Here is a 23,269-nt window from a genome sequence, read left to right as displayed (position 1 = left end):
GCACACGGAAACACCGTTTACCTTCCCGCTATAAAGCGGTACCTATTTATCTACTTGCACTTAGGAGTGCTTTCGAACTGTTAGGTGGGCAGGAGCTGGGACCGAAAGACGGGAGCTCACCCAGCCGTGGGGATTCGAACCGCTGACCATACGATCAGCAAGTCCTAGGCACTGAGGTTTTACCCACAGCACCACCCGCGTCCCTATGATTGTCCTTAGCAATGGTATAATTATTGGTACCTAATTGCCAGCATTTGGTGCCCTGCTTTACCAAAGCAGCCACACCCACACCCACAAAAGGATTAACACTACAATGCTCCTTATAGCCTCAAGTGTTTGACAGTCTTCCAAGCCTCCACAGCAGTCTGGTGGTGCACAAACCACTTAGGAAATGAAGTACATCTCCGATGTGATCTGATCAATTTTGCGGTCAGCTGGGTTTGCTGCTGCTTCGTAGTTGCAGATGGTCACTTTATGTCGATGAGGTTCTGTCCATTCTCCCCTCAGGCCTATGTAAAAGATCTTCGTTGTCTCAGCACATCTTGGAGATGTGGATGGACAGATGATAAACATTTGAGAAGCAAGCAATTTTTGTAGAATATTCCAGTTCTCCAGTAACATCACAATTCAGGCTGAACATCTGATCTGGTTCTCTGGCAGTATCACCAAAGGACATGTGAGGAATGTTCTTAAAGAGTCTCATTTCTGATGGGTGTGTGTCATCATCCTCTCCCATCACAATTATCCCTTGTAGTTTCACATTGCCGGTAAAAGGAATGTTAAACAAAAGTTCTTCATCATCATCATCGCTTTCTACAAACTTCTGGCGGTCTCCACGGTCTTCCCAGGCGTGGAAGATGAGAGCCCCGCTGCCTTCCCTCTGCTCGTTCAGGCACTCCAGGCGCTTGCGGTAAATGCGCAGGTAAAGGCCCCAGGCCTGCACAGAGTCCTCCTAGAAGAAGAGGGCTTCCTGAGCCAGTTGATCTTTGCTTGGGTGATTTAGTCTTCTTGAGCACTGATGTGTGCATATCCTTGGTATTCTCAATACTTTCTCTGTCCTCAGAGCACTCCTCCTCCCCCCTCAGCTGCTTTGACAACTAGCTGGTGGGAAAGCAGGATGTAAATCCACAAAATAGGCTCACAAGGTGCACAGAGCACATGGGTGTTGCAAGAGAGAATCAGCAATACAAAAATGAGCAATTTGGGGTGGGGGGGCCACCTGTGGCTAAGACCTTCCTTATTCTCTGGCGTTATCAGAGCCATGAAATTCAGATGAAAGGAAGTTAAAACACAGAGAGAGGTCGGTCCCGGAGTGGCCACCCCTTTATTTGATTTTTTGGGACTGTGTTTGGTCTCCGTTGCAAAGCACGCTCCCTGCAAAATAAAAGTCAAATCTTTTGGCGTACAGTTTTGAAGCAGAAACTTTTGACGAGCGGGCTTTGATCCGCAAATGCAATTAGCATTAGAATTAGAAACGGAATGGAGATTTGTCTAAAAGCATTAATTCAAATCCCATGCCTGGCCCCAACACTCCCAGCTACCCCCACCCTGCTGCCCGTTATCGCGGCTGCAATTCTAACAGCGCCTGTAGCAGATTCAGAAATCAGAAGAAAGGTTTAGTGATAATAGGTCTCCAACTGGCACCAAAAGGTGGAGCCAGGGAACCCAGAGTCCTCTGATGGAATTAATGTATACATTATATCCTCTCCCCAAATTTGTTTTCAAGGGCAGAATGAGTCATCTTCTAGCCTTGACAAACTCCCCAGTGTATCTGCATTCATGATGAGAGTAGCATAACTAGGTGTTGGGTGCTTGGGGTGGAACAGAGCTGTCATGGCAGAAATCCAGTGCCTCACATTTAGTCTGCTTCCACACTGGGTCCAGAGTTTAAAAGTACCTAATTGCACCACTAGAGTCAATGGGGACACCTGCCTTGATTACCATTTGAGTTGGGGATGAAGGTGGATACCTAGGATCATTAAGTATCTTGGAAGTTATTTAAACTTTCAGTATGGAATAACAACACACGTATTCAAGGCAGTTGGCAAGAAGCTTGTTCAGAGGCTTAGTAAGGGCAGCAGGTCAGGCAGAAGGTTGCAACTTCTCATTAGATTTTGCCTGCAACCAGTGCCAGCCAAGGGCATTTGATACCTGAAGCAGAAACCAAATGCTTCCCCTCCCCACCAGCTTGACCCAGCACCTTAAGAAGTCTTGCTCCAGTGTGGAGACACCAGTTCCCCCCGTGAGCAGAGAAGCATTGGCCCATCTAGCCACCAGCTCATTGACTGGCAACAGCTCTCCAGGGGTTCTGACATGGAGTCTCTGCCAGCCCTGAATGGAGAGTCAGCAAATTGAACCTGGGATTTTTTTCTTTTCTTCATGCAAAGCAGGTGCTCTTACCACTGAGCTACTGTGCTGGTCCCGGGGGGTTACCATGTGGCGTGGTCCAAGTCCAGTCCGAGGTTGAGGGTGTGGTATAGAGGCTGTCCGTCAAAGCTGAAGCGGGGTCCAAGGCAAGGCATTGAGTGAGGTCAGGAACTCTGGCAGAGGGGCAGGACAGGGTGCCAGCAGGAACTGGCAATCAGCAAGGTTGCTCCCGCAACTTGGGACTGGGCTGGCTGGCTTTTATCTGCCCCGAGGCATAGGGCAGCCCCGGTCCACAGGTAACTCGCCTCTCCTGGCCTGGAGGCGAGCACTCCTCCTGCGAGAACTTAGTTCCCTCCGCCTCTCTGCCCTGAGCCTCTGCAGCTCAGGAGAGGCTGGAGGGTTACCTCCTCTTCCCCTGACGGGGCTGAGAGTGGAGCACCTGCAGGCAATGGGTCCTCCATCATCTCAGGAGCCAGAGCAGACTCAGCTGGTGTCTGCTCCTGAGGATCTGGCATAGGTGAGGGCCCTTCAGGTTCAAGCCCCTGCCCTGGCTCAGCCGGCCCTGGAGATGGGGACTCCTGTGCAGGCTGGGATTCCTCAGGTTCAGCCTCTGAATCTGATTCCCAGGCCATCATACCTAGTCGGAGGAGTGACAGCTTTCAGGCCAGAGGGCTGACCCTTTAAGTTATTTAAACATAACTCTTTAAGTTATTTAAATTTATTTATTTAAAGTTATTCACGCATTGCAGGGGTTTGGACTAGAACTGTCCAACCAGTAGATTGTGATGTACCAGTAGATCCCCGGTTGATAAGGGTCGATCATGGGATTAAATAAAGTTTACCAAAAGTTAAGAAATAAAAGCTGAAGAACTCCTAGATCTGGAAGGTTTTAATAACTCGCTAGGTTGGCATGCGTATTTGTGGTATGACAAGGGAAAAACACATGGAATGTTTAAAAACCATATTGTCAGAAAAGCAATATTTATGGTCTGGAAAAAATACAAAGACTTATTGGAAAGCAAAACTCCAAGGTGGATATCACCAATAGAGGCCAAGGCTCGGAAAAAACCCAATATGGAGGCCTGCTGGCCGAAATATTGGGAAATAATAGAAAACATTGGAGGTAATTGGAGGTTGCAGAGCTTTGAAAAACTAAAAGGTAAGGTGCAAAATTGGTTACATTATGCCCAAATTAATGAGGTCTTTAAGCTAGACAAAAAAACAGGATTCCAGGTGGAAAAATCGAAACTTGAGACAGAGTTGTTAGAACCAAAGACCAAGTTATTATCGAGAATGTATAACTTGCTGCTTAAATGGAACACTCAGGATGAGACAGTTAAATCAGCTATGATAAAATGGGCTCAGGACATTGGTTATAATATCATGTCTGAAGACTGGGAGAGGTTATGGACCACCGGTATGAAGTTTACAGCATGCAATGCTTTGAAAGAAAATATTATGAAAATGGTATACAGGTGGTACATGACCCCGGTCAAGCTGGCTAAGATATACCATTTGTCCGATAATAAATGTTGGAAGTGTAAGGAAGCTGAGGGGACATTCTTTCACCTTTGGTGGACTTGTCCAAGATTGAAGGCCTTCTGGGAAATGATTTATAACGAGTTAAAAAAGGTGTTTAAATACACCTTCCCCAAGAAACCGGAGGCCTTCCTTCTGGGCATTGTCGGCCAGAAGGTGTTAAAGAAGGATAGAACTTTTTTCATGTATGCTACTACAGCAGCAAGAATTCTTATTGCTAAGCATTGGAAGACTCAAGATTTGCCCACACTGGAGGACTGGCAGACGCAATTGATGAACTACATGGAACTAGCCGAGATGACTGCAAGGATCCGAGATTTGGGAGAAGAAGCAATGGAGGAGGATTGGAAAAAATTTAAGGACTATTTGCAAAAGTATTATAAGTTATATGAATCTTAAGATGCCGTATGACTTGGAATGTTAGCCCCAGCAACGAAAGTGGATTATATATGAAATTGGATAATATTTATGAAAAAATCAAGTTTAAATGGGTAAAAAAGACAATATGTTATATTTTTAGAGTAAATGGAAAACATGAGATTTAAACTTAAACTGCAATTGAAAGTACAAAGAAACACATGAAACAAGGTCATAATTTGCTGATAACTTTATTGTCAAGAATGCATTATGTGGGAGATGCGGGGAAGTCCGATAGAAATCTGAAATAAGTTGTTGAAATGGCTGTGATTTTCTGTTTTTTCCTTCTTTCTATTTTTTATGTTCTTTCTTTTTTCTGTTTTATCTGTAATTTGGAAAAAAATGCAATAAAAATTATTATAAAAAAAAGAAATAAAAGCTGAAGAACTCTGGGCAATCCTACCCCACAAAAAACTCAACAACTCTGGGCTCAACAACTCTGGGCAATCCACCCACCCCATGCACACTCTATTTATTTATTTTGTACTTCATAAAATTTATATACTGTACCGCCTCATTGTGAAAGAAACTCAACAACATCAAAGCCATTCCCAGAATCTAGAGTTATCCACAAGGGAAAGGAGCCAGTGAGAAATAGTCTTGGAGCAGATGCTTAGAAAGGCTTGGTTTGCTTTCTAGCCACCAGAGCACGTTTCTCTCTCAGAGCTGTCTGTGGTCCTGAAACTTGCTGTGGCATCCAATCCAAGCATGACAGGCTGTAAGGCAGGAAGCTTGATGCACTCCCTATACTGCTGGACCAGTGAGGTACTGCAGGAGGCATTGGGTTCCTCCGGCTCAGGGGAAGGTGCCTATGAAGGTCTTGGCTCTGCCTCTATAGGTCCTGTTTCTACAGGGAATTGGTCTGTGGGCTGTCTTTCATCTGCAGGTCAAGAGACCTCCTGACTTATAGCAGCAGGCTCACTGTCTTGAACCTGGTTCAACTCCTTAGCTGATGCCTCTGCAACCTCCAACTCTGTGCCTGGATTGTTGCTGAATTCCAAGGCCATATCATCACACAGAGTGGCCCTGTCTGCAACCTGACAATGTAAAGCACATTGAATAGGAGGGGGAAATTGGAGGCAGGCAAATTAGCCAGTAGTCCACCAGCAGGATTTGGAGCTTCACAAAAAAGTCAACTACTGTGACTCTCCTTGTATTGTAGGCTTCAGCACCAGGTTGAAGCAGTAGAAAGGGTTATCCCACTTCTGCTTGCAGGTGAATGGCCACAATTCTGAATGTTCCCCTACATTTAGAAACCCCATGCAAAATGCATACTCTCCAACATTTCTCCAGTGAAAATAGGGCCATCTTTTCCCATTATTACTACTCCTCCTACTACTACTACTACACCAAGCTAAAGGTAAAGGGACCCCTGACCATTAGGTCCAGTCATGGCCGACTCTGGGGTTGTGGCGCTCATCTTGCTTTACTGGCTGAGGGAGCCGGCGTACAGCTTCCAGGTCATGTGGCCAGCATGACTAAGCCGCTTCTGGTGAACCAGAGCAGCACACAGAAACGCCATTTACCTTCCCGCCAGTGTGGTACCTATTTATCTACTAGCACTTTGATGTGCTTTCGAACTGCTAGGTTGGCAGGAGCAGGGACCAAGCAATGGGAGCTCACCCCGTCACAGGGATTCGAACTGCCGACCTTCTGATCGGCAAGCCCTAGGCTCTATGGTTTAACCCACAGCGCCACCCGCGTCCCCACAACATATATGAAAAAACAATTAAACATTAAAAACCTTCCCTATGCAGGATTGCCTTCAGATGTCTTCTAAAGGTTGTCTAGTTACTTATCTCCTTGCCTCAGGGGTTGCATAACTCCAAACCCTCCAACATTTCTCCAATGAAAATAGCAACATCTGAAGGAAAAGAAGGATATTCTGGAATCAAATCAGAAACCAGGATGGCTTCTGTAAAACTGGGACTGTCCCTGGAAAAAAAGGAACACTTGGAGGGTCTGGGAGAGGGCTAGCTTAGAACTTTCTCTCTCCCCTGTGTGAGAGTGTTATGTGGAAATTTGGGTTGTTTGTTATTCAATGTGGGGAAACATTTGGAAATGGAACATTATGCCCACCATCTAAAGTGTTGCATTTCACTCCTGCTTGTGGGCTTCCTACATGCATCTGGCTGTCTGTTGTAAAGACAGGATGCTGAAGTAGATGAGCTTCATCCACCTGGTCCAGCTTATGTATTATGTTCTGATGGGTCCTGGTTGAGCCAGGTTGGGAACCAATGCCAGTAGATCTCTGACTGACCTGGGGTTGGGGGCTTAAGTCTGTGTGGCCCAGCTGTGCCTGGAACCAGCTCACTGAGACAGGGATCCACAGGATTCCTGAGCCACTCATCCCTGCAGATCTGATCTCAGGATTGATCCCAAAATATCTTTTTAAACAATCAGTGTAATACATGTCTAATTTAGCTAGGAGATTGTAAGGGAAAAATTAGGGTTTATAAACCCAGCACCTGCCTGGCAACAATCTGTGCCCCAGATCTTCCTGCCTACTTTGAAAATTAATTTTAGAGGCTTAAAACTTGCCTACTTGCATTCGGAGATGTGCACTTCTTCGACCCAGATTTTCTGCTCTTTGTTTTCGCCTCTTCAGAGTGTTACTGTTTCCCCCACACATAACCACCTAGTTTTCCCTGACCCTTCTTCTCTCCATTTTTTTTGGTAAGGAAGAAAACAACTGCAGTGGGGAACAAAGGCTGAAGTGGCTGAGCAAAAGGCAGCTCTTAAGAACCTTATCAAAGCTCCAGCAGGGTGAAAATAATTATTTGCACGCAGTTGGGGGTTCTGGAAAAGAAGGGCATCTGAGCCTTGGCTACGGAAGGAATTTAAAAGCAACACTGCAAAGAATTTTGGAAGTGGGGAGACAGGAAGTGAAGCCCTTGCGGTTTCATGCTTTCCCCCTACACACACTGTATTAGCATCCTTTTGACGCAAATGACCTGTGAAGACCAGCATGAAGAGTCAGTTGAACAACAAAGCTAAGAATGAAGATTAATATTTGTCATAGGAGTGAGCACAGAGAGGTTTGATTTTGTGGGATGTGAAACACAGAGCAGTCAAGTACAACATCCCTAGAGTGGACATAAAAAGGGGGTGTCTGGACCAGCCAGTCGGAACTTTCTGTTTCCTCCTAGGCTGGGACAGACTTACCGGTACTCTGCATGTGGCATGTGACCAGAGGTGGGCATGGCCTCACCTGTGCAGGTAACAAAATACCTCAACGGAGGCCGCCATCTCTCTCTCTGACTACATTCGTCAAAGAAGCAACATCTGCTTAGCCTAAGATGCTAAGAGAGAGGACAAAGGAGCTATCTCCTTATGGGATAGTTTCCAGGTGTATATTAGTTTTGTAACTTAAGTCTGCCTTCTGGGATCCATCTGTGAACAGAAGGTGTGAGTAAACTCTTTTTATACTTTTATAGAAGACTGTGTTGTGTCTATCTTTTTATGAGGGACTAAAGGGGAAATTACCAAGGAAACTTATTTTAGAGGCTTTAGGGAGCCTGAGCAAACACATCCGTTGTGCAGGTTTAAAAAGGGGAATGTTACTCTGCTGAATTGTAGAACTTGTTAACACAAGTTGGAAAGGATATAATCAAACAACATATCCTCTCCTGCATCCCTGAATATTCCCACAGAGGGGTGGCTCCCAAATTGGGAGGGGTGGCTAACACCCCAGAGGACAGGATCACACTTCAAAACGACCTTGACAGATTAGAGAACTGGGCAAAAACAAACAAGATGAATTTTAACAGGGAGAAATGTAAAGTATTGCACCTGGGCAAAAAAAATGAGAGGCACAAATACAAGATGGGGGACACCTGGCTTGAGAGCAGTACATGTGAAAAGGATCTAGGAGTCTTGGTTGACCACAAACTTGACATGAGCCAACAGTGTGACGCGGCGGCTAAAAAAGCCAATGCAATTCTGGGCTGCATCAATAGGAGTATAGCATCTAGATCAAGGGGAGTAATAGTGCCACTGTATTCTGCTCTGGTCAAACCTCACCTGGAGTACTGTGTCCAGTTCTGGGCACCACAGTTCAAGAAGGACACTGACAAACTGGAATGTGTCCAGAGGAGGGCAACCAAAATGGTCAAAGGCCTGGAAACGATGCCTTATGAGGAACGGCTAAGGGAGCTGGGCATGTTTAGCCTGGAGAAGAGGAGGTTAAGGGGTGATATGATAGCCATGTTCAAATATATAAAAGGATGTCACACAGAGGAGGGAGAAAGGTTGTTTTCTGCTGCTCCAGAGAAGCGGACACGGAGCAATGGATCCAAACTACAAGAAAGAAGATTCCACCTAAACATTAGGAAGAACTTCCTGACAGTAAGAGCTGTTTGACAGTGGAATTTGCTGCCAAGGAGTGTGGTGGAGTCTCCTCCTTTGGAGGTCTTTAAGCAGAGGCTTGACAACCATATGTCAGGAGTGCTCTGATGGTGTTTCCTGCTTGGCAGGGGGTTGGACTCGATGGCCCTTGTGGTCTCTTCCAACTCTATGATTCTATGATTCTAAGGGGTGTGCAATGGATTTGGACCAAGCCCAAACCCTGCAAGTACTTAGGACAGGTCATCTGTGTCTGCCTCAATTGCTACCTTTCTGGATTATTGTGAAGGTAAAATTGGGGAAGGAACCATGCTCTTTGGAGGTTGTGTTGGGCATACAAGTAATAAATATGCTGAGATATAAGAGCAGAGGGATAAGGGGGGGGTGTGTATCTAGAGATGATGAAGAGTTTGGTCATATCCAGACCATATATTGAAAGCGCTGTTATACCATGGGAAGAAGCCATGACTCTTTAATGTGGTCTGATGCTGCTTTAAATCAACAGTATCAGATGGGCCATTGCATTCTATAGCCCTTGCTATCCTAATACGCGGCTTCCCAGCAAGCCTGAGGAAGCAATTCCAGCAGATTTACCAGCATGACAAGGTGTACAAGCGTCGTTCTGGTAAGTGCAAGGCAAATTTCATTAGAGAAACGGCAACAAGCCAGTGACTGAATCCACAGTGAGAAATTGAAGCATACTGTCAGGGGTTCAGGAGCAGAGACGCAGAGAAGGGAGGAAACAGAGAGCGAGGGGGAGGAATCCGAAGGGAGAATGAGTGATGATGACGACCCGAGATCTCCAAGCCTAAGCAGTGAGTCAGAGGACTCCCAAAAGGGAGCCCCAGTGAGCAGAGCAAGGGGGGGATCCGGGGGGACACCCCAGGAGGAAGGGAACAGAGGAGATTCAGAGAGCAGCAGCTGGAAGTCGGGACCCACGCTCATAACTGAGAGCGGCAGCAGCTGGAAGTCGGGACCCACGCTCAAGACTGAGAGCAGCAGGGAGGAAGGTAGCCAGGCATCGGGTTCCGGAGGCTGTCAGCAGGAGGGAGGGCACGAGTCAGGGGTGGTCACGCCCTCCTCAGAGAGCGAGGCAACGGTTAAGAGGAAGGCAGGGAGTTGGGCGCGCGCGCCAAGTTCAAATGCAGAGGAAGCTGGCGCAGCAAGCAGCCCGGAGAGGGAGCCGGGTCCCAAAGCCCGCCGAAAGGAGGAGGAAGGAAGTGGGGGGTCTTCAGCGTCGGAGGAGTCTAGGAGGGAGGAGACTAGGGGGAGCAGTGGGACCCAGAGACGCAGGGAGAGGCGTAGGAGGTGGAGCAAGGCTAGGGTATTAAGCTGGTGCACAGGGGGCGGAGAGTCAGACGAGACTTCGTCGACCTAGAATGGAAGGTGTAGAGCTGCACGCTGCAGTTCGGACATGAAACTTGTGACTCAATAAAGACTCTTATAAAGTGAACGTTGGCTAGCGTGGTCCTGTGTGAGCTGGGACCTGGTGGCAGCTCTGACAGTAAGTCTCGTCTCACCTACAAAGAAGTTCCAGGCGCCTGAAACACCGCAGCGGGAGAAGGCGCAGCGAGGGGTGAAGAGGGGTGCCTGGACTCAAGCTCACAAAATCGGCAGGCATGACGGCTGAACAGCGAATCGCAAATCTGCAAGAGGCAGTGACACAATTAAACACAGAGATATTAGCATCCCGAAAGAGGGAGGAGGAAGCAGCGCTCGCCTACAGAGATCTCCAAGCCAGGTTTGAAGCGTTTGCCAAGCAGGTACAAACGGGACCCAAGCCGGAGGGAGTTGGGTTGGCAAGGAGATCAGGCGGTCTTGTGCAGCATTTTGATGGGAACCTGCAACAGTACCCCAATTTTCGAGCAGATGTACTGTGTGCACTGCAACTGCTGGCAAAGGACTTTAGAGATGAGGAAGAGAAGGTGGGGTTTATCCTATCCCATTTGCATGGAGATGCTAAAGCTTGGCTGCGCAATTTGTGGAGGGATAAGGATCCAGCGCTTCAAAGTGCGGATGCCTTCATCAAAGCGATGGATGCATGCTTTTTATCTAGCATAGATGTGGATCTTGCGCGACGGGAGATACATGGACTTAAACAAGGCAGGGCCACGGTACGACAGTACCACGCACGCTTTTTCGCACTCGTCAGCGCTTTAGAATGGGACCGAGATTCGCCTCCAGTAAGAGATCTCTTCTGGGAGGGTCTCAGCAACCCAGTTAAGGACGAAATTGCGAGAGGGGAGAGACCCAAGAGCACGCAGGAGGTGGTCCAGAGGGCGCTATCTGCGGGAGTGCGGATAGAAGAACGCCCATGGGCCAGGGAGGAGGGGCGTAGTGGGCGCGAAGCAGCGAGAAGTTTTTCCTTCGTTCCCAGAGAAGCAGAGCGTGCGCAATCCACGCCTCCGCCAGGAGGGGGAGCAGAACCTATGGAGGTGGGAGGTGCCAGGGCTCAGTCAGCAACCAGAGCCCTAGCACCAGGAGCAGGCAAATCTAAGACTCCTAGAGGGACCCGGAAGTGCTACATCTGCGAAAGTCCGCAACACTTGGCGAAAGAGTGTCCCCAGAGGAGCCTGAAGCACACTGCAGCCGCTGCTAAAGTGGAGACAGCTACACAGCACAAAGAACCTCTGCAGGGAAACGACGATGTCTGGCTGGAGACGGAAGTACTGGGGCCCAGCCAGACGTATCAGTGAAGCAGTCCCCAGAGATCTTGCAACCCACAGACCCCCTCCCGCCCAAACCGGTCGTGCAACTGACCGCATCGCTCCAGCTGCCCAATGGACTCACAATAGACGTCCCGATCACTGTGGACTCTGGGAGTAATGCAGATTTTATGGCGCAGGATTTTGTGAAGCGACACGCTATACAGCTACTGCCTGCCACTCTGCCCCTGCAAGTCGTCACGGTGGATGGGAGAGAGTTACTAGGGGGGCAAGTGGTGCAGCAAACGCCGCCAATGGTGATGCGATTAGGTAACCACAGAGAAGTCATCAGCTTTAATGTCACTCAGTTGTCGGACACTCCCATCGTCTTGGGCATGAGCTGGCTGGACAGGCACAGTCCGACACTGGCGTGGTACCAGAGACAGCTGATCTTCGGTTCTTCTTATTGCGCTGAACACTGCATTATACCCAGAAGGGAGGGGGAAGAGGAAGAATCGCAACTACAGTTGGGGACGCTGCACACAGTTCCCCACAAATACGCGGACTTTTTGGAGGTCTTCTGCGAGAAGGAGGCGGACAAGCTACCCCCTCACCGGCCATATGACTGCAAGATTGACCTCCTGCCAGGGGCGACGCTGCCTAAGGGGAGGCTATACTCCATGTCTGAGGACGAAATGCAGGAACTCAAACAGTTCATTGATCATAATCTGGAGCGTGGCTTCATCAGAGAGTCCAAGGCAGTGGGGGGCAGTCCCGTTTTCTTCGTGAAAAAGAAAGACACGCCCCAAAAAAGACTCGTTGTGGACTACCGCCTCTTGAACCAGATGACCAAGCCGTCTGATTACCCCATGCCCAGGATTGACGACCTCCTCGCGACGGTGCGCAAGGGACGCGTGTTCACCAAGTTGGACCTACGAGGGGCGTACAATCTCATCCGCATACGGGAGGGCGATGAGTGGAAAACGGCCATGTTCACGCCCCTGGGCACCTACGAGTACAGAGTTATGCCCTTTGGATTACAAAATGGCTCTCACTGTTTTCAAGCTTTCATGCATCACGTATTGGCGGGGCTCCTCTACAAGAAGTGCGTCTGCTTCCTGGATGACATCCTGATATTCTCTGAATCGCAGCAAGCTCACGACCAAGACGTGAGGGAGGTGCTGAGGAGGTTGCAACAACATAGACTGTACGCCAAGCTAGAGAAGTGCCAGTTCGACACGACGGAGGTGGATTTCCTGGGATACAAGTTGTCGGACAAGGGACTAGCCATGGACAGCACCAAGGTTCGCGCGGTGTTGGATTGGAAGAGCCCGCGAAACCGGAAGGAGGTACAGCGGTTTGTCGGCTTTGCCAACTTCTATCGCAAGTTTATCAAGGGGTTCGCGATGCAGACGGCGGCCATTACGGACACGCTCAGCTCCAAGAAAAAGAAATTCATCTGGACGGAGCAGGCGGAGCAGTCCTTTCAAGCGCTCAAGCGTCTCTTCGCGTCGGAAAAGCAACTGCTGCATATTGACCCCAGTAAACCGTTGAGGGTAGAGACAGATGCGTCAGACAGAGCCGTGGGAGCCGTCCTGCTGCAGCGAGACCCGCAGGGGGTCTGGAGGCCGGGAGCGTTCTACTCCAGGAAGCTCAGCAAGTCGGAGCAGAACTACACCATCTGGGACAGGGAGTTGCTGGCCATTCATGCAGCGTTCAAGGCGTGGAGGCATTTCCTGATCGGCGCCAAGCATACAGTGCAGGTTTGCACGGACCACAAAAATCTGGAGCACTGGCGCACGGCGCAGTTCCTGAACCAGAGGCAGATACGTTGGGCAGAGTTCTTTGCGGACTTCGATTTCCGAATAGAGTACGTCCCAGGAGACACCAACATCATGGCGGATGCACTGTTCCGGAAACCGCAATACCTAGAAGAGGTGACGCCAGCGGCGGCCATGCACATCTTCGCACCGACGGCGTGGGCGTGTGCCTCAGCTACGGTAGACCTGGATGCGGTGCGGCGTGCGTTGCGGGACGACTCATTCGCGCAAGAGAAGATGGCAGAAGTGCACAGAGGCACGGCTAACACAGACGAGTTCCAGGTGCGGGACGGCTTGCTCCTACATAAAGGGGCCGTCTATGTGCCTGGAGACGAACTTCGAGCCAAGGTACTGCAACAGTTGCACGACGCACCCACGGCCGGTCACTTTGGCACAGAAAAAACGGTGGAATTAGTCGCGAGAGACTTCTGGTGGCCCAGGCTGAGAGGGGAGGTCGCGGACTACGTCGCGAGGTGCGACACCTGCCAGAGGGCCAAGCCGGTACACAGACCGCCGGCGGGACTGTTAGAACCGCTGCAAACGCCGTTTGAACCGTGGGAGAGGGTGGCCCTAGACTTTGTCACGGATTTACCCAGCTCGAGGGGCAAGACAGCTGTACTAGTGGTGGTGGACTTGTTCACCAAGATGGCACATTTCATTCCGTGTGCGAAGGTGGCCACGGCGGAACAAACCGCCAAACTGTTCATAGATCACGTGTTCAAAGTGCATGGTCTGCCGCGGTCTATACTGTCCGACCGCGGACGCCAGTTCATCTCGAATTTCTGGCAGAAGCTGATGGGTTTTCTACATGTCAAGGTCAATCTGGCATCGGCAAGACACCCGCAGACCAACGGGCAAGCAGAGAGGGTCAATGCCATCATGCAGCAGTACCTGAGATGCTATGCCAATCAACAGCCTGCGACGTGGGTGGATTACCTGCCGCTCGCCGAGTTCGCTTACAACAACACGAAGCACGTGTCCACAGGGGTGACGCCGTTCTTCGCCAACAATGGGAGGAATCCCAGAACCTTCCCGGGACTGGAGAGAGTGGGGGAAGGAGAACCACAGACGGCGGACGCGTTCGCGTCAGAGTTGCAGGCGGTCCACGATCAACTCAGACGGCAGCTGGAGCTAGCTAAGCACGCCTACAAGGTGCAAGCTGACAAGCACAGGCGGGTTGGCGAAGAGATCCACGTAGGAGACTGGGTCTGGTTGGCAGCCCACGCAGTGCCGACCAGGTCACTAGCCAAGAAGAAGTTGGGGCACAAGCAAATTGGTCCGTACCAAGTCGAAGCACAGATCAACCCGGTAGCTTTCCGGCTGGCGCTGCCGGAGGGTTCCAGAATGCATCCGGTGTTCCACAGGTCGGTGCTCACTCCCTACAAGGCACCTCACAGATTCCAGGAGCCCGGGACGGCACCGAGTCCGTTCCGGGAGCGGACGGAGACGCGGGGGGTGGCGCAGCAGGACCCCATCAACGAGGTCACGGAGATTTTGGACTCCAGATGGGGGGAAGAGGGAGTCGAATACCTCCTAGCCAGAGAGGGCACCCGGGCCAGCGCCAATAGCTGGGTGCCAGACTACGCTTTGGAGGAACCCCTGCTCAAGGACGAGTTTCATGCCCTTTTCCCACACAGACCCATGCCAGCGAGCTTCTTCGACGACTGGCTGTTCACGCCCACACTTTCTTCCAGCACGTTCCATGGATTCGACTTGGACGGGGAACCCGCACTGAGCACCCGTTCCCCAGAAGGATCACCGGCGGGTTCGGCGTCAGACACCTCGTATTGGTGGGACGATCGACCAGAGGAGCAATGGCGCCGGAAGTGGCTGGAGATGCCAGGTCGAGCGACCGACGCAGAGACTGACACGGACGTGTTCGGGGAGGACCTTGGGTTCGAGCACGGCGGTACAGAGATGGAAGCGGAACAGGTCAACGTCGACGACCGCGAGGAGGAAGAATCGGAGGTCTTCAGTTGGCGGCCAACCACGGGGAGCGAACTGTATCCGGCATTCCCTCCCGTGATGATGGAGCACCCAGCACCCACACCTGAAAGCGGGGAGGGGGGAAGGGGGGGCTTCGAGGGGGGGATGGATGTCAGGGGTTCAGGAGCAGAGACGCAGAGAAGGGAGGAAACAGAGAGCGAGGGGGAGGAATCCGAAGGGAGAATGAGTGATGATGACGACCCGAGATCTCCAAGCCTAAGCAGTGAGTCAGAGGACTCCCAAAAGGGAGCCCCAGTGAGCAGAGCAAGGGGGGGATCCGGGGGGACACCCCAGGAGGAAGGGAACAGAGGAGATTCAGAGAGCAGCAGCTGGAAGTCGGGACCCACGCTCATAACTGAGAGCGGCAGCAGCTGGAAGTCGGGACCCACGCTCAAGACTGAGAGCAGCAGGGAGGAAGGTAGCCAGGCATCGGGTTCCGGAGGCTGTCAGCAGGAGGGAGGGCACGAGTCAGGGGTGGTCACGCCCTCCTCAGAGAGCGAGGCAACGGTTAAGAGGAAGGCAGGGAGTTGGGCGCGCGCGCCAAGTTCAAATGCAGAGGAAGCTGGCGCAGCAAGCAGCCCGGAGAGGGAGCCGGGTCCCAAAGCCCGCCGAAAGGAGGAGGAAGGAAGTGGGGGGTCTTCAGCGTCGGAGGAGTCTAGGAGGGAGGAGACTAGGGGGAGCAGTGGGACCCAGAGACGCAGGGAGAGGCGTAGGAGGTGGAGCAAGGCTAGGGTATTAAGCTGGTGCACAGGGGGCGGAGAGTCAGACGAGACTTCGTCGACCTAGAATGGAAGGTGTAGAGCTGCACGCTGCAGTTCGGACATGAAACTTGTGACTCAATAAAGACTCTTATAAAGTGAACGTTGGCTAGCGTGGTCCTGTGTGAGCTGGGACCTGGTGGCAGCTCTGACACATACGTTTATCATGTTGAAATGCTGCAGTGATCCTTCCAGGCAGAAAGAGGGTTGGAGATGCCCAAACAGGCCAAGAACCCAGGGTGCTCTTAATGATGCTTATTATGCAGGCTGCATATGTTGCTTAGGATAAAATTTGCAAATCAAACAAAACCATGTGTTTTCCTAGCTTGTATCGTTTATTTTGTAGTGGAAGCATCAAGACAGCAACAGCACTGAAATCCAAGTCCTTCGTAGCTGGGAATTCTGCTGAGTTTTGGAGCAATCAGGACTGACAGAGGGAAGCCCTTTGTCACACAGTGCCTAGGTCCACAGTGGCATTCATTCCCAAAGAGGTCGCGATGGCCACCAGCTTTGATGGCTTTAAAAGAGGATTAGACAAATTCATGGAGGAGAAGGGTATCAGTGGCTACTAGACATGACGACTCTGTTCTCTCTTCACTGTCAGAGACAGAATGCCTCAGAAAGGCAGTTGCTGTGATTCGCAAGTGCGGGGGGGGGGGGGTTAACTATGCGCTGTGTGAATTCAAGTGTTAGGTGCTCCTCCCCAAAGTAAAAACAAACTGCAGGATGAGATGTCAGACTGCATACAGCCTCCTTCTTTCAGAAAGCAAAGAACAAGCTTTGTGTGTCTTAGCAATCAAATGACCAAAGTCTGAGGCCGCCATCATATTGCTATGAATGTGTATGAATGTGCCACCCTAGTCTCCGAGTGGCGAGAGACGCCAGGGGCTTCAAGCGCTTGCCCAGGGTTCATTTTCCTTGCATGAAGGTCGGGGCAGTGGCGGAGCTTCATGCTCCGGCACTGGGGGGGGGCGGAGAGCAGGCAGGGGGGGCTGGTGCACGTCCTGGGGGTGTGGCGCGCCACCCACAGGGGCATGGCGGGCGTCCTGGGGGCGTGGTGTGCCGTGCTACCCGCAGGGATGTGGCATGCTGCCTGCGGGGGCCTAATGCCCAGCACGGGTGGGGGGCAGCCGCGATGGCACCCCACCGGGATCACGCTGCTGGGGGCAGTGCACTCCCCCCGCACTCCTCTTCCTCCGCCACTGAGTCAGGATAGACTTTGGTGTCTTTAAGATGCAGTGGACCCTCTGGATACAAATTTAACTCATTCCGGGGGTCTGTTCTTACCCCGAAAAATTTGTCAGTAGAGGTGCCGCTTCTGCACAGAGCACTTCTGTGCATGTGCACGCGGTGAAACCCAGAATAATACTTGTGGGTATGCCACGTTCGTAACCTGAAAGTCACGTATCCAGAGAGGTACGTAACCCGAGGGTCCACTGTAGTTGGTTTTCTTAACACATATATTCAACCTGAGCATAGACTGGAGAGGCTCACAGCAACAAATATTGCTTCTCTGCAGGGGTGTCAACTTGAATAAAATATTGGGGGGGCAGGTAACCCCCCACAGCACATAATCAATCACATAATGTGGCGCGCACACACCATTGGAAAGGCACTGCCCTTCAACTTGGGGACCCCCAGCCCCCTCAAATATTTTATTGGGGGTGTCTGAAGACCCCTCAGCCGCTAGGAGTTGGCTCTTATGATTCTCTGTTAGTCACAGTTTTGAACCCAGCACAGAGCAAGGCATGCCTCTGTATTGTCTTCCTCCAGCCTGCTTCCAGCTCTCTCACAAGCAACTCCATACTCTCCAACATTTCTCCAATGAAAACAGGGACATCCTGAACAAAAGTGGGACATTCCGGCATCAAATCAGAAACCGGGACAGTTTCTCTAAATCAGGGATGTCCCTGGAAAATAGGGACACCTGGAGGGTCTGCAACTCTGATTACTGTCTTGCTCAGTGAGGAGTGGGAGGGCTCACCCATTTGCTGCATGGCACAGAGGAACTGATGCTAAGGCTGGTGTTTAACTAGCCAGCCCAAGCCATTGACGCGGCAGCTAAAAAAGCCAATGCAATTCTGGGCTGCATCAATAGGAGTATAGCATCTAGATCAAGGGAAGTAATAGTGCCACTGTATTCTGCTCTGGTCAGACCTCACCTGGAGTACTGTGTCCAGTTCTGGGCACCACAGTTCAAGAAGGACACTGACAAACTGGAACGTGTCCAGAGGAGGGCAACCAAAATAATAATAATAATAATAATAATAATAACAACAACAACAATAATTTATTATTTATACCCTGCCCATCTGGCTGGGCCTCCCCAGCCACTCTGGGCGGCTTCCATAAAAACCAAAAATACAGTAAAATATCACATGTTAAAAACTTCCCTGAACAGGGCTGCCTTAAGATGTCTTCTGAATGTCAGGTAGTTGTTGATCGCTTTGACATCTGCTGGAAGGGCGTTCCATAGGGCGGGCGCCACTACCGAGAAGGCCCTCTGCCTGGTTCCCTGTAGCTTTGCTTCTTGCAATGAGGGAACCGCCAGAAGGCCCTCGGCGCTGGACCTCAGCGTCCGGGCAGAATGATGGGGGTGGAGATGCTCCTTCAGGTATACTGGACCAAGGCCGTTTAGGGCTTTAAAGGTCAGCACCAACACTTTGAATTGTGCTCGGAAACGTACTGGGAGCCAATGTAGGTCTTTCAAGACCAGTGTTATATGGTCTCGGCGGCCGCCCCCAGTCACCAGTCTAGCTGCCGCATTCTGGATTAGTTGTAGTTTCCGAGTCACCTTCAAAGGTAGCCCCACGTAGAGTGCATTGCAGTAGTCCAAGCGGGAGATAACCAGAGCATGCACCACTCTGGCGAGACAGTCCGCAGGCAGATAGGGTCTCAGCCTACGTACCAGATGGAGATGGTAAACAGCTGCCCTAGACACAGATTTGACCTGTGCCTCCATGGACAGCTGTGAGTCCAAAATGACTCCCAGGCTGCGCACCCCTGGTCCTTCAGGGGCACAGTTACCCCATTCAGGACCAGGGAATCCTCCACACCTGCCCGCCTCCTGTCCCCCAAAAACAGTACTTCTATCTTGTCAGGATTCAACCTCAATCTGTTAGCCACCATCCAAAGGCCTGGAAACGATGCCTTATGAGGAACGGCTAAGGGAGCTGGGCATGTTTAGCCTGGAGAAGAGGAGGTTAAGGGGTGATATGATAGCCATGTTCAAATATATAAAAGGATGTCATATAGAGGAGGGAGAAAGGTTGTTTTCTGCTGCTCCAGAGAAGCGGACACGGAGCAATGGATCCAAACTACAAGAAGGAAGATTCCACCTAAAGATTAGGAAGAACTTCCTGACAGTAAGAGCTGTTCGACAGTGGAATTTGCTGCCAAGGAGTGTAGTGGAGTCTCCTTCTTTGGAGGTCTTTAAGCAGAGGCTTGACAACCATATGTCAGGAGTGCTCTGATGGTGTTTCCTGCTTGGCAGTGGGTTGGACTCAATGGCCCTTGTGGTCTATTCCAACTCTATGATTCTATGATTACAGACAAAGGAACTGGTTTGGCAGGCTTGCTCTGACAAAGCCCAGGTTCCCTCCTAACACAGGATCAGAGGTGTGGAAGGAACACAGTGACCCACCTGCAATCTGATCTGACTTTTGTCTCTGTTGCCAGTCCTGCTGTCATCAGCAGAAACAAAGAACAGCAACTCTGTGTGTATGTGACCGAGTATGTATTTAACAATTAAATTGTGCAACGATAGCCACGCTTTCCAGTTTCCACAAGTTATTTTCCACAAGAAGAGGAGGCTTTGAAGTGTAGTGCAGTAAAGAGACCAAAGGTGAATGATGTTTTCAAGAGAAGTTAAGTGTTCCAGTCCAAAAATGGGGTTGCCGGGGGAAGAATTAGCCTATTGATATTCAGTGCTTTGACCTGCTGACAATAGCAGAGGGATGGAGGTTACCATAGCTTCCCATCCCCATAGGGAGTATCACTCAAGGGAGACCAACCATATCTGCTTTGATGGGTGGGGGTGGGGGGGAGGCACACGAACTGAGCAAGGTTTGGGGCCATGTAGGGAAGGATCTATTCATGCCAGCACACCCTCCAACATTTCTCTGATGAAAAAAGGGATGTCCCATTCCATAATGATAATTTTACTATTTATACCCCACACATCTTACTGGGTTGCTCTGGCCACTCTGGGCAGCTTCCAACATATATACAACATAATTAAGCATTAAGCATTTTTAAAAACTTCCCTATACAAGATTGCCTTCAGATGGCTCAGGGATTGGATAATTTCATATCCTCCAACATTTCTCCAATGAAAACAGGGACATGCTAAGGAAAAGTGGGATATTCTGGGATCAAATCAGAAACCGGGGCAGTTTCTCTAATTCAGGGCCATCCCTGGAAAATAGGGGCACTTGGAGGGTCTGTGTTAGTTTTCTAAGTTTCTCATTTTTCCAGTCTCCACGTTTTTGCAGCAATTTGTGGTGGTGATGATGATTATTTTAACCCTCACAAAAATTCTTCTGCATTTTTTGTGTGCGAGTTTCTCCTGTTTTGAGTAAGGTACAAATTTTTGCAAGCACCTTCTAATATAATGCATTTCTGTATGTTAGTTTCACAAATATATTTATTTTTATATATGTACTCCTCCCCCTAATTATATGCATAGCATGTATTACCCACACAGAAGGAGAGAATCAGAACAGCCTTCATTCTGCTGGCTTTTGGCTCGAGGAACAATTTAGCTTAAGATGTCAAATGCAATTTTTTAAAACACACACATACACACATGCACACCCCTGATGGATATGTGTTTGTGTGTATGGAACATCCAGTGGTGGTTTTTAAAGGGCAGATGCTGAGCGAAGGAACTTCCCACTGCTCCCCTACTTTGAGATATAAAAATAATGTTTTCACTTTGAAAATGGTTTTATTTAAAAATAATCAAAGCAGTAGATTTTATTTTTAATTTTTTAAAAAAGAAGACTCCTGCTGTAAATGGGCTTTCCCTTGGTACATCTCCCATTTTCAACAGGCCGTATCTACCCTTCCAATAAGACACAATGCCCCAGGGAATGAGTTTTGAGTTCTACAAGGGCAGCACTGAGACTAAGGAGAAGGAAGCTAACAAAGAAATGTCGCCCACTCCCTCTGGTTGTAAACAAGAAGGCAGGCAGGTGGGGCCGACTGAGAGCAGGCTGAGGTTGGGGGGGGGGCGGCAGCCTGGCCCTATTTGCCCAAATAGACCAGCCTCCACTGTGGGAGACGAGCCGATGTGGTGATTAAAGTGTCAGATTGGGGCCTGGGAGTCTAGGGTTCAAATCCCCACTCAGCCACGTGGCTCACTGGGTCAATCTTGGGTCAATCACTGCCTAGTCTTGGGTCAGTCACTGTCTCTCAGCCTAACCTCGCAGGGTTAATGTGAGGATAACATGGGCAGGGGAAGAGGAGAACGATGTATGCACCTTGAGCTCCTGGAATTGTGGAATATAAATGCTATAAATAAAAGCATAACTAACCAACTGACTAAAATCCCTACTCACTGGATGACATTGGGCTGTTCTCTCTCTCTCTCTCCCTCTCTCTCTCTCTCTCTCTCTCTCTCCCTCTCCCCCCCCAACCTACCCCACAGGTTGCTTAAAGGATTGAATAGTGAGGACTATGTGAGCCCATTGGAGGAAGAGTGGTATAAAAGACACAGTCGTACCTTGGATCCCAAATGCCTTGGTACTCAAACGTTTTGGCTCCCAAATGCTGCAAACCCAGAAGTGAGTGTTCTGGTTTGCGAACATTCTTTGGAACCTGACCGCCCAGCAGAGCTTCCGCAGCTTCCAATTGGCTGCAGGAGCTTCTTGCAGCCAGTCGGAAGCCGTGCTTTGGTTTCTGAAAATTTTGGAAGTCAAACGGACTTCCGGAACAGATTCTGTTCGACTTCCAAGGTACGACTATAATTAATAATAGCCATGATGCCCTTGGTGCTAGGAAGTGCTGACTTTCTTATAAAATAGAGGTGCCCCCATCATTCTGCTCGGATGCTGAGGTCCAGCGCCGAGGGCCTTCTGGTGGTTCCCTCGCTACGAGAAGCCAAGTTACAGGGAACCAGGCAGAGGGCCTTCTCGGTAGTGGCGCCCGCCCTGTGGAACGCCCTCCTTCTAGAAGTCAAAGAGAAGAACAACTATCAGACATTTAGAAGACATCTGAAGGCAGCCCTGTTTAGGGAAGTTTTTAATGTGTGTCATTTTAATGTATTTTTAATCTTTGTTGGAAGCCACCTAGAGTGGCTGGGGAAACCCAGACAGATGGACAAGGTACAAATAATAAATTATTATTATTATTAGCAGGTGAGCTCCATTGACCTTCACCAGTAGGCAACAGTACTCTTCTCTCCTGTGGTTTCCAGCAACTGGTACCCAGAAGCATACCATCTCCAGAATAGAGGCAGAACATAGCCATTGGAGCTACTTACTTTGATACCCTTAACCACCATGAATTCATCTGATCCTTTTTTGAAGCCATCCATGTAGGTGGCCATCACCGCCTTCTGGTGGGAGCAAAAGCCATAGTTTGTGAAATGAAATTAAATACTTTATTGTCACTTGTACAACTTGTATACAGTGAGATTACATGAACACCCCCTACTCAGCTCTCTTAGTCTTAATTCCCCTCGTTTACTGACGGACACCCACCAAACCCAAAAGTCAGTTGCCCTGTTGTTATCTTTTCATTCAGCAGCCCAACAGCCCATGGATAGAAGCTGTTCTTTACCCTGTTGGCATGACTAATCATGCTTCTATATCTTCTGCCAGGGTTTGAATCATCCCTGAGAATTTTCCTCACTCTCCTGAGGCAACGTTCTTCCACTATTTCATCCAGCGGATTCACAGGACAGCCCATAATATTTTGTGCTGCATTTACCACCCTCTGTAGGCCCTTCCCATCAATTGATGTCAAACCAGTGTACCACACCGTGATGCAGTATGAAAGGACACTTTCTATTGTGGACTGGTAGAAGGAGATCATCAAATGTTGATTGACATCATTCTTTCACAATACTCTGAGGAGATGCAGTCTCTGTTGGGCTTTCTTAACCACCTGGGTTGTATTTATTTTCCAAGTAAGGTCTTCACTGAGATAAACTCCCAGGAATTTAAAGGAAGAGACTCTCTCCACACTGCCCTCCCCGATGTACAGTGGGACTAGTTCTCCTCTCTTCCTCCGAAAGTCCAACACCATCTCCTTTGTCTTGCTGACATTAAGGTGCAAGTTGTTCCCTAGGCACCATGTAAATATTTTTTGGACCTCCCCTCTATACGCTGATTCATCTCCACCTGTTATTAAACCCATTATGGTGGTGTCATCTGCAAACTTAATAATT

At 49.7% G+C, this 23,269-nt stretch overlaps 1 pseudogene across 1 annotated transcript; it reads right to left on the bottom strand.

Moving 5' to 3' along the window:
• Positions 1 to 209: 209 nt before the first annotated feature.
• On the bottom strand, positions 210 to 22,426 carry LOC309521657 (PITH domain-containing protein 1 pseudogene; annotated as a pseudogene). Its single transcript has 2 exons — positions 22,361 to 22,426; positions 210 to 952 (listed from the first exon to the last, which is right to left on the bottom strand). The product of its transcript is annotated as a PITH domain-containing protein 1 pseudogene (transcript).
• Positions 22,427 to 23,269: the final 843 nt, after the last annotated feature.

The sequence above is a fragment of the Podarcis vaucheri genome (assembly GCF_965113315.1).
Source record: "Podarcis vaucheri genome assembly, chromosome: 16".
Classification (NCBI taxonomy): domain Eukaryota; kingdom Metazoa; phylum Chordata; class Lepidosauria; order Squamata; family Lacertidae; genus Podarcis; species Podarcis vaucheri.
The sequence above is the reverse complement of the archived record's forward strand: the minus strand, read 5'-3'. Positions and strand labels throughout refer to the sequence as shown.